The sequence below is a fragment of the Stegodyphus dumicola genome, chromosome X1, assembly GCF_044657685.1.
Source record: "Stegodyphus dumicola isolate Sdum_Otavi_A_Nest chromosome X1, ASM4465768v1".
Lineage (NCBI taxonomy): Eukaryota > Metazoa > Arthropoda > Arachnida > Araneae > Eresidae > Stegodyphus > Stegodyphus dumicola.
Window position 1 is genome coordinate 188528033 of NC_140780.1, and position 14458 is coordinate 188542490.

At 36.2% G+C, this 14458-nt stretch overlaps 1 protein-coding gene across 1 annotated transcript in view; it reads left to right on the forward strand.

The window, feature by feature from the left end:
• Nucleotides 1–478: 478 nt before the first annotated feature.
• Nucleotides 479–14458, forward strand: part of LOC146993371 (uncharacterized) — a 154192-nt gene continuing 140212 nt past the window's right edge. The window contains exon 1 of the mRNA XM_085807450.1: nt 479–686. The gene's annotated coding sequence lies outside the window, so the exon portion shown is untranslated. The remainder of the gene's footprint in view (nt 687–14458) is intronic.

Below are 14458 nucleotides of genomic sequence, written 5' to 3' on the forward strand. Positions count from 1 at the left end.
TCTTTTCATTTATATGCATGCTCAGATATTTTTTAATTCTTAGAACATGTTTGTATCGGCAAACAAGCAATGTTATTAAGAAACAAATAGTGTGAGTTTCACAGATCTTATACCGGCTGCCCAATAAATTCGGATATTTTTCAAAAATATCATATAAAAGCAACAAACTGGTGTTTGAAGGCAGAACGTTTTAGGAATAAGTATAACTTTCAGTCTTAAATTTCACCAATAAATTGTTTAATGAATAATATCTTATAAGAACAAACTGGAAAGCATTAAGATTATACAGCATTTATTTGTTTGTATTTGCTGCAGTATTACAGTACTGCTAATAATAAATCAGTCCGTTATGAACTCTCACATTTGCATATCTTTCAAAGGATCTAACTTTCCACATAATCGCGATAGTAATAGTGCAACGCCATCTATTAGTAAAAATCTGAATTAAAATATATCTTTTGTTGAAAACAATCTTCCAGTAGATAAGACTGTAATGTTACGCATGTCTACAAACGCAAACTTTAGTCTGTTACAATAATTTGATTACATACCATTTTAATCAAATATTCATATTTATAGGACACCCTTTATTGGTGAACCACACGATTTTAATGTCTTTAACGATTTCAAAGCTTCCACTTCTCAAACTGCCGATGCGGTACAATGCTTCACCTGTTTGCAAGGAGGTAAATTTTTCTTTCTTCGTTTTATTTCAAAATTTAATTTTATAATTTCTTTACATTTCAAAAGTCTGAATGCCTTATCAGGTTAATCTAAAAACTAAAAAATGTGTTGATTCTTAAAAAATATGTTTGATATTTATATTACATGGCGTAAAATTTTGGGAAATAAGACAACTCTTACTACATTTATTCTTAGAAAATTTTAGGAAGCATTAAAATCAAAAGCTAATAAATTCTTCAAAGTGTCTTACACCTTTAATATTTTAAAGTTTAATATCACTACAAAACACATAATTTTAAGCACTAAAATCTGGATACCTATGCCCATGAAGGCATAAAATGTCGAAGTGTAATATTGAAACCCGGGTCAATGAAAGACGAAACTCTTCAGAGTAACGGACACACATATTGTAGTTAAATATATTGCATTACAATTTTTCCTGAAATATTCGTTTAGTTATAAACTATTTTTTACGAAATCTTTGTATCCAATTGCAAATAAAGTAATAACGATTTAAAATAATACATAAGAAACATTTTAATAATAATTTAATAGTAAGGCGCAAAAAACTCTTTAATTTCGTACTATTTGTAATGAAAGTAAGCTACGTGTCAAGGGCTGTAACTGGTTTAAAAAAAATGAAAAGCAATCATCGATTTAACTGTGAAAAAATCAAAAATGTGATCCTAGAATAGCGGTCAAAATATTTTCGTATTTAAGAAACCTAATTAAGAGGATTAAATACTAGTGTGAAAGAAACTCTGTCAGAACAAAAAGGTTAAAATAACTAAATAAAAATGAAATGAAATAAAATACTAATCATATATTGAATTTTGATAAAACTTACATAATTACCAATTACAGATTTAGATTATGTTGCAACAAGAATTATGGATAGATGGGCTTTTGAACCAAGACTCATCCTTTCTTCCTGATTCCAAGAACTGATCACTAAATAATTTCAATGAAACATATTTTTCAGTTTTTAAAAAATGGAAAATAATCTCTGATCATTAAAGCTCTTCTCTATTTATCGCCTGCTTCTCTTTTAATTTCTAAACATTCGCAAAAAAATTAGGAAGGGACTATAATAGTTATTTTATTTAAACTTCTCAAGTGAAATCCTATACTCTTATAGAAAGCGGCAGTCACTTTATTCGTACAACTATCTAACAGTATAAATGAAACGCCATGAAGATTTGGTTACAGAATTGTGCAAATTACAAGGAATACGAAGCTAAACGATTTATACAAATAATCTTAAATACACGTGTCATGTGTTAGGGGGATAAAATAGAAGGAAATGTTAGATGAGCCATCAATTTGTATTGTTGCGTGCGTACGAGTTTGTTATGAATTGAATGCCGATGAAAAATGAAAAAATTTATTATTATCACAAAAAAATAAAATAAAATGCTTAAATTTCCTCAGATTTTCGTACAGTATTACAAAATCTCACAGTAGTTATCTTTTAACTACTCAAACGTTCAACAAAACTTAATTCAAAACAGCTAGAGAAAGCTAATCCGCGAATTCGCTACAGTCAACAAGAGCAGTTTTCTAAACAAACTCTTAAAACAACAACTAACTAAATAACGAACTGAGAGGTTTTCATGCCGCTTATATAAGCGTTTTAAATGCGCGAGAATTTTCTGTTATTTTCTCTAAATCAATAAGAGATATTTATTTATTAAATGTTAAATGCACGCGCTCTTGTATTTTTAATTTTCCGGCTTAGCTTTCTTTTAATATTCGTCACGCGCTGCACTGCACGGGGAATAAAACAGTTTAATTTATAATTCTACTAACATTAGCTTTTTTAAATACCAAATCCGTAACACTGCTCCCTTTCCCAAGGACTGCACGTCCCGGGCAGTACAATCCCTGGACAGGAAGCCAAACTTACAACTAAGGCATAAATGCAACTGAGGCATAAACATTACATTACAATATCAAACAATATAAACAATAAATGCAATAACTAACTTAAACAAATCAAATGCTATCAAATACTAAATACAAGTCGAATCAAATACACATCTAGAAACAAAAAGGACCAGGGTCTTACACTATTTACAATTATTTACACTACGTATTATGGCTATAGTAAGGAGCTAACTTGTCGTAATGAACGACTATAGGTTTAGAGTTCGATGACTTACGGATCCGAACCACGACGTCATTCAGCCTGTTTAGGACTGTGTACGGACCATCCCAAGGTGACTGCAATTTCGGACAGAGTCCTTTCCGTCGAGTCGGATTCCACAACCACACCTTGTCTCCTTCGTGGAATCGATGTTCAGTAGCTCTTGGGTCGTATCGGATCTTCATCTTCTCCTTCGCCAAATTGACTCGCTCTCGTGCAAAGTTGTGCATCACTTCAAATCGGGCCTGGAGATCTTCAATATATTCCTCAGGCGATGTAGGCGCATCTGGAGGGCGACCAAACAAGAGATCACAAGGCAGACGAAGGTCACGACCGAAGAGCATCTGTGATGGGGAATAGCCGGTAGTCTCGTGCACAGCACTGCGGTAAGCCAGTAAAAACAGTGGTAATGTCTTATCCCAGTCCTGTTGGTTTCTGGAAACCACTAATGATAGGTTATTAAGGATGGTTCCATTTAACCTCTCTACCATGTCGTCCGACTGGGGATCGAATGGAGTCCTTTGGGTTTTGTCAATGACGAGTAGTTTGCAGAGTTCTTTGATTACTGCTGAGGTAAAATTCCTTCCTTGATCGGAATGTAACTGAAGAGGCACTCTGAACCTGGAAATCCAGTGCTGTATCATCATCTCAGCTAGTGTGATCAGGAATAGGATACGCTTCAAGCCACTTGGTGAAGTAATCAATGACAACGAGCATGTATTTGTTGCCATCAGCAGTTCGTGGCAGATGTCCCAAGATCTCAAAGGCGATACGTTCAAAAGAAGCAAGAACACATCGAAAAGTTTCGAGAGTTGCATCCCGCGACGGTGGAAAACGTTGTAACGTTGCAGCTTGCCTCGGATGCGCTTCTTCGGTCCTTTCCGACATGCACAGGCATCGCAAGATCGGCAACACTTTTGCACGTCATCTATTGCATTATTCCAGTAAAAGTGCTCACGAATTCTTTGCAAGGTCTTCATTATTCCAAAGTAGCCTCCTTTAGGGCTGCTATGTAGTTCTTTAAGGACATCGGGAATCCGGGATCTTGGAAGTATCATTTGCCATTAGAAAGTCTTCCCATCATCCAATTCGAATTTCCGGTATAAGACATCGTTTCGAATGTAAAGTGAATCCCAGAGTGACCAGTACTGTTTTGTTGTGGGACTATAGACAGAAATGTCCTGCCAGGTAGGTTTTCTGTTTGATGACTCCATTAAATCAATTATGGGTTTAATGTCACGGTCTTCCTGCTGGTCTTTCCTGACTTCATCATCACTCCACGGGTCGATGTTGATATTGATGTCGATCAGCCAATGTTTATGTAATTTGCCGTGCGACTGAATTAAGCAGCTCGTATTTCACTTCGACCCTGAAACAATATCGGCAGCTTTCCGGGCAAGGTCTTTTAGACAGGATGTCGGCGTTTTCGTGTGATGATCCCTTCCGATGACATATAGTGATGTCATATTCCTGGAGTCTCTGTATCCTCCTGGCAATTTGATCTTCAGGATTCTTGAAATTTTAAAGACAGGTCAACAAGCATGATCCGTGCTGATTAGGAATTTTTGCCATAGAGATAATAATGGAAATGTTCTACGGCTTTGCCTATGGCGAGCAATTCTTTGCTGGTAACACAGTAATTCCTCTCCGGTTTAGACAGGCATTTGCTCCAGTAAGCCACTACACGTTCTTCGCCGTCTATTTCCTTGGACAAAACAGCATCGACACTATCGTTTCTCGCGTCCGTGTCGAGAACAAATGGTCTGTCAAGTTGAGGATACATCAGAATTGAAGCAGATGTTAAAGCTTCCTTTAAGTTGTTAAATGCCTCCTCGCATTCTTTTCTCCACAAGAACTATTGCTTCCTCTCGGTCAGCTTATGAAGGAGTCTTGCGATGGAAAAAAGTCCTTCACGAATCTCCTATTGTAGGTGCAAAGCCCTCGGAAACTTCTCAGCTAATGGACATTTTCAGGACGTCTCCAGGATTAACGGCCGAATCCATCCGTGCGCACACCTTCTGCAGAGATGACATGTCCCAGGTAAACCACTTCCTGTCTGAATAATTTGCAGTTAGCGGGACTCAGCTTTAGATTGGCATCATTCAGTGTTTGAAGCACCTTTCTAGGATTTTCTAGATGTTCTTCGAAAGTCTTTTCGACGATGATGATATCATCCAGGTATATCAGACAGGCCTCGTAAGAAAGACCATTCAAAACAGTCTCCATTATGCGCTCGGATGTATCCGGTGCATTGCAGAGTCCAAACGGCATCATCTTGAACTGCCAAAGTCCTTGTCTGTCCGGTAGTAAATGCTTTCTTTTCTCGGTCATCAGGATGTAATTCTACCTGCTAATACCCACTCCTTAAATCAAGTATCGTGAATCACTTGCTTCCAGAAATGAGTGTCTAGAATGTCGTCAGTTTTACGAAGAGAGAAACTGTCTTTCTTTGTAACCTCATTCAACCGGCGATAGTCAACACAAAATCTTGCTTAGCCGTTTTTCTTTCTGACGAGAACGATGGAGATGCCCATAGACTTGCTGAAGGCTCGATGACATCGCCTTCTTCCATATCTTTTAACAGTGTTCGTACCTTTGTCTGTTTAGCAAACGGTAGACGTCTTGGATGTTGCTTGATGATCGCCGGTATCGATTCTATGTCGCGTCAAACTGGTTCGACCCACGACAGAAGAGGAGCAGGAGAAAACATCTTGAAGATCCTTAATGACACAAATTGGATGATGATCGGCAGTAGTCAGTTGAACCACTGACTCTTGTACTTGAGCGGCTCTGATTGGGTGGCGATCTCTGCGGGTTGCTTGCTGGGCTGCCTCGAATTTCATGGCGTACATTAGAGCGCTTTTTAAATCCTTGACATCCACCATTCGTAGAGCCTTCTGTATTTTGGGATCCCGGATGCCATCGATAAAGTACTGCAGGGACCAGATTTCCCTCGTTTCTGTCGGGCACTCCGTAAAGGTGAGGTGGGACAGTCTTTTAACATCCGTTGCGAGGTCTTGAAGTGCTTCCGTTGCCTTCTATTGACGGGATTTTGATTGAAGTCTGCTGTAGTCTTCGGCGAGGAAGCGCAGCTCCAACGCGCCAGATAGAGCTTCGAAGTCTAATCTTTGGTTTTCGGGAAGATTCTGCAGGATATCCTCTGCGTCTGCTCTCAGAGAAGCGGCGAGATGACAGGCCTTAGCTTGGGAATCCCATCCATTACTTTCGCAACTATAGAAAATTGTGTCTTATACACTTGCCAGGAGGTCATCCCATCATATGTAGATAGTTTCAGAGAAGGACGAGCACGCATAGGTAGAAATTTAAAACCCTCAGAATTGTTTCCTGCTGTCGCTATGCACTTCTTTAGGGTGTCAACTTCTTTGGAGACAGCAGCAGAAACCTCGTCATCAATTTGTTGTTGGACGGCAGAAACTCTTCCTTCTATTCGTTGCTCCACAGCTGAAATTCTTTCTTCTATTTGATCCTTTACAGAAAAAACTCTATAATCCATTTGTTGTCCTAAGGCTGAAACTCCCTCTTCTATTTGGTCTTTGACAGAAGAAACGTATTCTTCAATTTGACCAACTTTCTTTTCAACCGCATCTATTCTGCCTTCCATAGCTTCAAATTTATTTTCTATAATGCAGGTTATTTCTCTTTCCATCTCTTCTTGTCCTGCTTTCAATCTTTTCTTGTCCTGCTTCAGTCTTTTCTTGACCAAGCTTCATCTCCTCTTTAGCGGAATCTTGACCTGCTTTAACTCCTTCTTTAAATGTAGCAAAGGCTGCCATAAGCTGTCTCAACTGCTCTTCCGTCGCTCTTGTTATTGGCATTCAAATCCCACTTCTGACACCAAACATTGTTGCGTGCGTACGGGTTCGTTATGAATTGAATGCACAAGTCCGATGAAAAATGAAAATAATTTATTATTATCACAAAAAATAAAACAAAATGTTTAAATTACCTCAGATTTTCGTAAAGTATTACAAACTCTCACAGTAGTTATCCTTTAACTTCTCAAACGTTCAACAAATTCAAAACAGCTAGAGAAAGCTAATCCGCGAATTCGCTACAGTCAACAAGAGCAGCTTTCTAAACAAACTCTTAAAACAAAAACTAACTAAATAACGAACTGTGAGGTTTTCATGCCGCTTATATAAGCTCTTTAAATGCGCAAGAATTTTCTGGTATTTTCTCGAAATCAATAAGAGATATTTATTTATTAAATGTTAAATGCACGCGCTCTTGTATTTTTAATTTTCCGGCTTAGCTTTCTTTTAATATTCGTCACGCGCTGCACTGCACGGGGAATAAAACAATTTAACTTATAATTATAATTATAATTATACTAATTTTAGCTATTTAAATTCCAAATCCAAATCTGTCACCGCGGAAGCATATTTTTCTACTTTTTTCTAAGATGCGTGTAATTAAACAGACGCCTGTCAGGTGAAGCTGAAATCAGTTTCAGCGATCAGGGGTTTTACAGAAAGGTTCGTTTCAGGCCTGCGAAAGGTAAACTAGTCCTTCAGAAGCATCGCATCTGAAATGCTTCTACATGTGACCATTATGCAATTTGGAGAAGATGGATTGAAGAAGGAAATGTGAATTATATCGTAGTACTATTGCATCTAGGTAGACGTCACGCGTTTGGATTGGAGCATCCGAATGTCTGCCTCACAAAACGCGATAATCAAAATTATGCAGAATGCGTAAGAAGCTTTGAATGCTCTAATATCAGCAACAGTAACTCCTAGACGATCAGTCCAAAGCGGCTAGCAGTTATCTTACTAAGGTGCACTCTTAATGCAAAGCCTTTGACGACAACTTTTGCAATGGTGAAGGAATAGAGCCTCTTGGCCAAATGAAGGGAACAGGCTAGTGTACAGTGACGAGGATAGCGTACCTATGATTACTGACACTCAATAAACCAAAGGATTTTCTCTGGAAGTTCATTTCTGGACTGCTACGAAAGAGGCCATGAAAGAGAACTGCTAGAAGGAGACTCATTATACGATCATTAATTTTCCTCCATAATGTGAATGGGGGCAAAAATTAGGTCCCTTGCATAAGTGTCCAAACAGAAAAACAATAAATACAGTTGAGCTGATGACATTCACCAAAATCTAATAATTTCAAGCAATCTCATTCATCACATAAGGGCAGAGGCTCTGTTTTCTGGAAACATAAGTATACCGTTTCGTAAATTTATGGGGCTGGAAGCGGTAACCGTAAGAATTGAGTACTGTGAAGTATTACCAACTATAAGGTGCGCCGTTCTGAACCGGGAAAGAGGAACACTTATCAGGACTGGTATTCCTCTTTACTTGCCTTGGAAACATGAACTGTCCTGACTCGAAACAGGGAGCTTACTAAAGCTAGGTTCAATAAATTGTGAAGTAGACAATACACACAGGAAGGGTATACGAAACCCTTTATTTTTCTATCTTTACAATGATTTCCGGACTTCGGAATACAGAGACCAACCACTTGTGGTCTGAACGTAAGAATATAAAAATATTAACTAAAACTCTAACTAAACTAACTTTGGATTAATATACAAGTGCCTACTTTAAGATTGGCCGTTAATTAACAAAAAGCCGTATGTAGTACAGAGAGCTGCTAAAACTACGATACGTTTAAAATTATCAAGAGGATTAAACCTCTGGCCTTGAAGGCAACCAGCAAACGAGTAAAACTACTATGGCAAGCGGCCTGCTTCTAATAACTCCTTCCTCTCTTTTGCTTGGCAAAAAGCCACAACTTAGGTACTTGGCGTTAGCAAGACAAATTTTCATAAATAAGTTAAAAGCTTTTAATTCTGGCCGGAAGTAGAAAATAAGAAGTGATAGTAAAGATTTAAAATAAAATAAACGTTAGTAAAACTTAGGATCTTTACACACTTAAGTCAAGAATCATTCTGCTTCACGACAATGAGCATTTATGTACTGTTATCTGCACTGCCCAGAGCGTTCAGCGAATCCGGTGAAAAATTTTTTTCATTTTCCTTATAGGATTTTACACATATCGACTGGAAAAAATAAAGACTTGAAAAGGTAGGGTTGACTTCGCTGAACTTCCATGCTGTAAAATTTTAAGGATATGTATAAAAAGTTCATTACTCGAAAAAAATGTACTTAGATAAAAGAGGTCGCAGGGTCAAACTTTGAACCATCAATTTAAAATGCATCAAATTAACTAAATTCCGTCAACGACCAGTTAGCCTTCAATTTTGAAATAAACTACAGATTATGCTGGCATCCGCTCATATAATTCTCTGTTTCATAAAAAGCAGCATATGATTTCCTAATCAAGAATTAGTCATCAAGAGCTTAAAAATTTAAATAAAAAATCCACAGTTAAATAATGGAAAATAAATGAAGTAAGATTCCTAAAATTAAATAGCGTAAAAGTATATGAAAATTTTAACGTTTTATAGATTACGTGATCAATACCTCTGGCACAGCGATCGCAACAATGTTTCATGCTAAAAATTGAAATAACACCTAAATCATATCACTAGAGTTCCACCTCTCCACTGAAACAGTTTTTCAGTTAGTCATTAATAAAGGTTCTTCGAGGAGAATGGTGTTTTGCAATAGATATTCCGGTACGTTCCACAGGTTTTCAGTACAAGCAGCTTGAAGTCAGTACATATTAATCTTTATTAAATATGGATGGTCTTTTTTTTTGTTTCCGATGGCAAGTACATAGGACAACAGATATATTTAAAACAAAAAGAAATGAACATAGAAATAAATGAACGCAAAGATGGAAAGACATCAGTTTATCCTTCAACTTAAGTCTGGCAATACAATATCACTCCCATAAGGACACCGGAAGTAGAGCAGGACAGAAGACAAGGCTAGAATTGTCAAAATTCTCTGCAGATTCGCACAAGGGACAAGCAGAGTCCATAGCGAAGTTAATTCTATGAAAAGTTTTTCGGAGACAGTCGTGGCCAGGAAATAGTCGTAACCGTACCACCGATTAATCAGGAGGCCACTCAGTAATATCTTGAATATGTTGGAACGAGAACTTTTGACCACTTCCATAGGCAACGTTCCGAGAGATCCACTACAAGACAACTGTTTTATTACAATTTGATAAACATGCCAAAAGATTGATAAAGTCGTCGATATCTTTCGTACGAGTGGACCAGCAGAGTTTATGGTCTGAAGAGGTGTTCTTGAGTCCGAGGGAAGAAATTTAAAAATCATTCCAATCAGTTTTGTAGCTGAAGAATGGCCATCGGATAGCAGAAAGCTCCGTCGAAAGCTGACAAGTGAGCACTAACAAGAGAGTAAAATGAAAAGATTTCACAAAAAACAGCTACTCCTGCAGGGTAATGATGCGCTAACAGGGTAATGATGCAAAATAGGGTAATGATTATTCAATGTTAGGCAGTGATTCAAAGTCAAGGTAGATAGAAAATGTTTTGGCTTCGATGGGGCAGTAGGGTAATAAAAATTTCTGTATTCCAAAATCGATATCAAGTTGAGAAATCAGATAGATGACAACCTGAACAAAGCCTCTCTGAGTCTTTAGATTACGATCAGTCACAATAGAGATAATATCCCACAAGGTCAGACCAGAAGTTCTAATATTTCTTCCATAACAGTAAAGCACGTTCCCTACTAACCAGACTGAGAGTCCTGTTATTTGATCATAACAATAAATAATTAATAGGTATGGATTTTACTGCTTCAATAATGAGATGCAAAGCATGATTTTGAAATTTTCATGGGAATTAATTATTTTCTTAGAAGCAGTAACAAGTGGTTCACAGCAGTACATTATGACAGGTAATATATAAGCGTTGTAGGTTTAAGGTAGATCGGGAGAAACCCATTTGGATCAAGTCAAAATCTTCAGAAGAGAGTCTTTTTGATACTCGACTGATGACGTCTTCAATACGCGAATTCCACTAAAGTTTTCTGTCAAATGTTAAATGTTTGCTCTTTTCTGACGTCGGGATATTACAGTTTTGTAAACTATCTGCGGATGGAAAGACTGATGCGATAGAGAAAAAGATTGCAAAAATGTCTTTTCTAGGTATACTTTCATGTTATTTTCCTCAGACCAGTTCCCTTAAATAAAAATTGCTTTTTTAAGGTCTTTAAGTGTGGATGCTCATTAAAGATTGTGGTTTGCTCATTATATTGTGTGTAATATGTGAGGGGGGCGGGGGGAACAGAACTGACTACAGCAACTATATTCTACAGTCGAACGCTAGCCTAAAGAGTAAAACTACAGAACACGTCTTATTATGTGATTTTACGTTTTCTTGGGACGTTTTAATGCACTTTAATGAAAACCACTGAGATAGCTTACATAATTCTTTGCCGTGCGGGGTAGGAAAGGCTATTTGTGATTACCGAATTATAAAGAGGGGTAATAACTCTTTAAGCGCATTTATGGTGAACACTAAATGATTTAAAGAATATAAGCAGCTGTATATCAAATCACATAGCAACTCAAACAATGTTTCTACATATGTATTAAATTTTTAGGTGGTTACATATTAAACAGTTTAATATTCTTTAACTACACATTGCCTTCGAGCAGTGTTTCCCAACCTTTTTTGTGCTATGCCCCACCTAATCCTCTCTAAAATTTTTAAGCTCCCCCTAGCATATACATAATTTTTAATATTTAAAAATTGAAATGTTCTCTAAAGAAACTTGAATGATAGCTTTTAGGAAGAAATCACTACGAAATTTTGTGAGCAAACGCAGTAAGTGAACTTTAAAAACATGGATAACTGAAATTCAAGAAGAAACTCATTTTAGTGAAAGTTTTTCATTTTAAGTATTAGTAATTTTTATTATTTAAATTTAGCGAGTTCCTTGCGCATGATACTTGCAGCAAAGAAATTTTATGTCAGGTTCCATTTTAGATAACTTGAGTCTCAAGTCTCCCGCTTTCATTATATCCAACCGATTTCTTTTTTTTTTTTTTTCCTTTTAGCAGCAAATCATTTATGGCACTAAATCCGCATTCAGCAAAATATGAAGACGTAAACGGTAACAATAGTTCTCTTGCAAATTTTACTGCATTTGGATATCTGATTCTGGTTTCCTCACAAAGCTATGTCATAGCTCCTTTTATATTAAATAAAGTTTTAATTGACTCATTTTGCATTTCTGCGAGTTCTTTTTACTGCGTATTTAAAATATCAGACAAATTCACTAGCAATAGCTGTATCAACCAAGTTGGGAAATCAATTTGTTTTAAGTTATAAAATCTTTCAAATCAGCCTAAAAAATTTTCAGATGATTGACAATATTAAGTATAGCGGTATCAGTAACAGGTGTAGCGGTAGTCACGTCACATTTTTGGAGCCAATGAGACTTTTCAAAATTGTTGTGGTAAACAGTATATGCCTGACATAATTCAACAAAGATAATGAAACCAAATATCTTCCTTTTGCATCGACATAAGTTTTATTTGCTCCTTGAAGTTGTTTATTTAATGTATTTAATTTTTAAAAGATATTGGCTAAATAACACACAATTGCATTGTTATCATCCATTAACGGATTTTTCATTTCAGGTTTGTCGCTTATAAAATAACTAAGAGCATCATATAGTTCCATAAATCTTTCCATGCAGTTCCCTTTCGACAGCCTTCTTACTTCAGTGTTAAGTGCAAGTTTCATATAGTCTTCATTTTGTTCTTCATAAAATAACTTTAAAAGGCGTTCACATTTGGCCCTAGCTTTAATAGCACTATTATAAACTTATACACTTTATAACACTACACTTTATAACTGTATTTATTACTTCATTTAAAACAGGAGAATTGTTTTTAGCTAGCAGGTTTTCTCTATGAATAACACAATGCACAAGAAGCATTTCTGGATTCTCATCTTTTATCAATTTTAAGCAACTCTTTTTTTATTTTTCAACCATCATATTAGGAGCACCATCTTCAGTACAAAATGTATTATATTTTTATTGGTATATTTTTTATATCTAAGTAATTTTTTAGCTTACTATAAATATCTTTGGAAGTAGTGGTGCTTTCTAATGATTTACAGAAGAACATTTCTTCGGCAAAATCCCCTTTATGAATATATCTTACATAAGTTATAAGTACGGCCTGACTGTCTCTCAAAGTTGGTTCATCCATTTGCACCAAAAATTTTCTTATTTTCAGCTTTGCAACAAGTTGTATTTCAATATCCTCATTTAATCTTTCTTCTGCAAACAGTATTGTTATTTAGTGGCATAGCTTTAACGTCTTTGTCATCTTTTTCTAGAACAGTTTTAAATGCTGATATTGATGGTTTGATTCAATTCTCCCCTATAGTACGGCTTTTCCCAGATTAAGCGATGAGTAATGAAATTCGATAGCCTCAAGAGCACGATTAACAGTTGCATTATGAGCAGTACATAGAGATTTAAATATTACTCCTTTTTCAAAAATTTTCTTTAAAGTGTGAAAATAATTCAAATCTGAATTAATATCAGCATTATGTTTCGCTTTCAAATGTGCCTCAAGACAACCTAGTTTCATTAATTCATTGATCAGGCATTATTGACATAAAAGACAAAAGTTGACCGGATATGAAACCAAATTTTAAATATGCCTTCGAATACCGACGAACGTTTTTTTCTTGCTTGCACCCCTCATTTAACTAAGGGCTAAAATAAATAAATATAAGATCAATATAAACAAAGCTGAAAGCAGCTGCTGTTGTCATGCAAGAAAATAATAATATACCGGTTGCCATTCCTACAGTAAAATATAAAATAAATTCGTTGGCTGAAATGTGCGAGAAACGTCTGGAAAGCAAAATGTGTAAGTTATTTAAATGTATTTAAAAGCATTTAAATGTATTTAAAAGCATTTAAATGTATTTAAAAGCATTTAAATGTCCATGTCTACAGCGAGAATTCTTTATAAAATATTTTAAATGCACCGCAATTTAAAAACTTTTAACGTATACATCACTTACATTTTTCTTTATTTTGGGGAATAAAAAATGAAATTTTGAAACATTTTGACTTCATGAAACATATTTAGAACGTCATTTGTCCCCTTAAACTCTGGACGAGTCTATTTTCGAACCACTTTCCCTACGTTGGGAGACACGGCCTTCGAGCAATCTACACTATTTTAATCGATATTCTTCTCACCACTCGTCGCACGTTCCTCAGCATTTTAAATATTGTTGCAATATAAAGAAAACAAAATGCATAAATAAAGATTTATGGGAATGGAACCAGATCAATGGATGTGACATACGCAGAAAAAAATGAAGCAATTAATATTTCAAAATTGAAAGTTTATAATACAGGTACATATAGCGAATGAATTAGTAAAGCGATGTCCCTCCACTGCATATACCAGCTGTTATCTGGATTGGAATGGATGCACAGAATAGGTGGAGGACTTCCAGCAGTATTTTTTTGCTAAATTCTATTCAAGTGTCTAGTTAGACCAGCAACATACTTAGATGGGCAGAGACTCCCGCGCCTAAAACGTACTCTATTGGGAAAGTCGCTGAAGACGGACTCGACTCCTCGCTGAAGACACATATACCTCAGTCAGTAAGATTCCAGGTCGAATGAGCCCTGTACCACTAAACAGCTCTTTTTCTCGGTGCTATCTGTCAAA